Here is a 3770-nt window from a genome sequence, read left to right on the forward strand (position 1 = left end):
GCGCCCGCCCGAGCCGGCGCGAGGCCGCGGTGGCGCACGCGCGTTGCCCCGCCCGCGGGGCCGGCGCCGCTGAGGAGGCGGGGAGAGGAGGAGGAGGAGGATGGAGGCGCGCAGGGTCCGCCGGCCCCGCTCACTGCCCGGGAGCTGCCGCCACCGCCACCACCCCCCCCGCCGGGGCCGACGCGCCGGCCTCTGAAGGCGAAGCAGCCGCGGGGCGCGGTGAGTGCGGGGCGGCTGGAGGGCGCTTGGGCTGAGGCGGGGGAAAGAAGCTCGGCCGGGCCCAACCGGGCCCTCACGCCGCGGGGGCCGGTGTCCCCGGTGCGTGTCCCCGCAGGGGGGGCCCTGCCCGGTCCCTCGGGGCGGCCTGGCCCGGCTCGATGGCTGTGGGTCTCCCCAGGGGCTTCCAGGTGCCGCCCGCGGGGCCGGGAGGGCTCGGCAGCGGGACGGGGAGCCCTGAGGGAGGAGAGAGTCCCGGAGGGAGAGCGGGTAAAACCGCTCAGTGGGGCCCGCCGCCGGGGGCCGGTCCCAGCCGGCTTGTGCCTCGCCCGGTGAACATCCCCGTCCCCGGGCAGAGGGGTGGCGAGGGGCTTTGGGGGTATTATTGCCCGCTGCGGGGGGCGTCGCGGTTCGGGCCGGGCTGGGCGCTGAGACCAGGCACAGATGCGCTCTCTCTAGGGAGAGGGAGAGACTCTGGAGTTTAGAAGGATCTCAACTACTTTAATGGAATGCCACTAATAAGATAAAAATCGTGAAATACACGCACGATGCGTATAAAAGCTTTCCGAAGCAGAAGGGTTAACGAACGGACTTGTTTTCCCTGGGTATTTAACACGTGATGGTCATACTGCCTGCTTTTTAGTAGAAATAGCAGTTGAGTATGTAATCAAAAAAAATGCTGCTAAATTTCAACTGCTGGCAGACCGCTACATTTCAACATGAACTATTACTTTGCATTCCTTTTTTTTCTTGTCCTTTTTTTTTTTTTTTTTTTCCTTCAGGCAGACTAAAATATGCAAATTTCTAAGAAATTCGTAGAAATGCTGCAGTCTTGAAGGTGCATTAAAAGTAGTGTGAGTGTTTGGTGGGGATGGACCCTACAGTGATCCTCTAATCGTGATGATTTAGGGTGATGCATTTGACAGAGAAAGTTTGTTTTAAAATAACAGTCTGAGCGATGCAGCAGAGCTTTAGGGGTGTTCTGGGGTCCTTTTGTATAAAGATGGTTTGATGAAACATCGGTGAAGTTCTGGTATGTGGGAGCGTGTGTTTATAACGACAGAGAAGTTGAAGATGGGAAACCACAGTAAAAAGTTGTATACGTATGAGGTGGCGCCACTGGCTAGTTTGTGTCACTGTCACAGAATTTAATATTAAATGTTAACATTTTCTCAGTCACCCTTCATTCTATAACGCTGAATATATATATACCTTTTTTTAAAATTTTTTTTTCTCTTATTTTGAACATGACTTAGTCCAGAGCAGCCTTTTCACCAGTTTGTTGACATGTGCTTAAAAGTTTCTGGATCCAATCCTGGAAGCTGTTCAGTGATAGTTTTGTCCTTATGTCAAGTCTGCTTATTTAATAAAGGTCTTGTGAGGGAATGTTAATTAAACAGTACGTGGTTTAAGCTGTAGTTAAAACATCCAGAATTGGAAAGTATTACATGGAAGGAATACCAAGTTCTTAGGCTGTATTTAGCAGGTCTGTACACCTCCTTCCTTCTAGTTTTGTGCTAATCTGATTTTCCTTACTGGCAGCATCTGTCAGATGACGATGCTTCAGACAAAGTCACATGGAAACACACCTTATTTATTGCTTACCATATAAATTATTGTTCTCTACACCTCTTAATTAAGGGTGATGCTGTGGAATAGGAAGCACATGTACCAGCTGTTAAGTTACTGACAAAACGAGTTCTCCATAAACTACTTTCACTTGCGTTGCGTGTCCATACGCTTCGTTAGCTGCTGTTGCAAGTTTTATTTTCGTAGGCCCAGATTAAGCTCTCAGTGTTTGGATTCAAAGAAATGAAGAGTTGATAACCTGTGTAATGGGAAAGCAGAGGAAAATGCTGTACTGTTACCTGCCTGGCCTTGTCACATTTTTGTCTGTGCCTGTTTTGCATATTTTTAAGAAATAATTAATTATAATACTGACTTTTAAGAGTGGATGCATAATGCAGATACAGATACAGATGCAGATGTATGTGGATATATGAGTATCTCTGAGAAGTGTGCTTTGGGGGGGTAGGTAAGACAAGGTGGGAGACTGCTTGTTACTGATTTCCACTCTCAATACTTCTGAAATAGTTTAGCAGCAGTGCACATTGAGAGCTGACTAACGATACAGATGAAAATTTCTTAGGATGATTCTGTCAGGACAGAGTTTCCTTTGGAAATCCCTGGTTTCTAAATTTGGTAATAAAACACAGTTGCAGAGGTTGTTGGTATCTGCTTTTTTTCTCCTCCACCCGTTCCAGTGTATTTTTTTCCAGTCTGGATTATTCTTGAGGAGCTGATCTCCTCCATTGACGAATAATTATCTCCAGCAATATTATTGGCTAATTCTACAAAATGTAATATATTCCTGCATACTAAGCATTAACTTTGATTCACTGTAATAGTTTTGGTTAACATTAGCTAAGAGTGTGGTACTCCAGTAAAGATACAGTTGGATCTGTAATTCCTTAAAAATCAGAAAGATGGTAAAGTATGCGGAAGTCTGGATATATAAAGATGCTGGAGAAGCCTGTTTGGACCCTATGAAATAGATACACCAAACACAAGAATGATTTCAGGTTATAATGAATAATCCTTAGATTTAAAAGTAAAAATTAAGGTATTAGAATTTTTTTTTATATATATGTTGATTGGTAGGTCTGTAATAAGTGCATTACAAGAGTGAGTGGCTGCAAACAGATGGTAAATGAGTGTCTGGTTTTCTATCTTCCTTTGTAGCTTTTAAAAAAATATTTTAAAATCTATTAGATAAAGGCTTCTTTTTTTTTTTTTCTGATTTTAGTTGTAAAAAACGATAAATGTGTTGAAATTACTGTTTCCCAAGTCATGGTCACAGATGGCACTAAGCAATGAGTAGCCAACAACTAAACTTTGATATCATTACAGGCACAGGATCTTATGAATTATTAATGGAGGACTGTAATTGTACCTTCTTGTAGCAGTGTTCTCTTAGGGTAACCCTAATCTACAGTAGGAGCAAAAGTATGTTCTAATTCGATCAGATGGTCGTTCTGTTTAATTTAGTAATGAGCCAGTGCCCGTTCTAAAATTAAAGCTTCATTTCATTGATGCTTTTGTTATCTAAAAGTTGGGGTGCTGGGAAACACAATACTTGTAAAATTGTGGAGATTGTCATCCTCTGGTAACTTTGCAGCCAAATGCCATTTTCTGTATTTTCCAGAGCCACAGTCCATTTTAATGGTTATGATGATGTCTGTTCTCTACAGGATGCAGTGGGAGGTGCATCCGAAGTGATGAAACTCTTTTAAAAACATCTGCAATTTTTTAATGAACTAACTTTTTCCTCCTTGTTGACTCCTCTAGACTTCAGTAGCTTAGATTCTATTTGTTTATAGCTTCGTGTTTATTCATATGCTGAAAGTTGCTTTCCATTTAGATTGTGATAAGGCTGCTTCTGCTCCATTCAAATAATGCTGAGAACTTACAGATGGGATTTCTAGTGGTTTTGGGGAAGGATGGCTATTTAAAGTTTGGGTTTTATTGTTTGGGTGGGGTTTTTTGGGGGTGGT

The 3770-nt window shown here is 44.1% G+C and overlaps 1 protein-coding gene across 2 annotated transcripts in view; it reads left to right on the forward strand.

Moving 5' to 3' along the window:
• Positions 1-3770, forward strand: part of NADK (NAD kinase) — a 32964-nt gene that overhangs the window by 1091 nt on the left and 28103 nt on the right. Inside the window, exon 1 of one of the 2 annotated variants that reach the window (XM_014943930.1) lies at positions 77-219. The exons of the other annotated variant lie outside the window; for it this stretch is intronic. The gene's annotated coding sequence lies outside the window, so the exon portion shown is untranslated. Of the gene's footprint in view, positions 1-76; positions 220-3770 lie in introns of those variants that run through there. 2 annotated transcript variants of the gene reach the window in all.

Source organism: Calidris pugnax, unplaced genomic scaffold, assembly GCF_001431845.1.
Source record: "Calidris pugnax isolate Ruff unplaced genomic scaffold, ASM143184v1 scaffold129, whole genome shotgun sequence".
Lineage (NCBI taxonomy): Eukaryota > Metazoa > Chordata > Aves > Charadriiformes > Scolopacidae > Calidris > Calidris pugnax.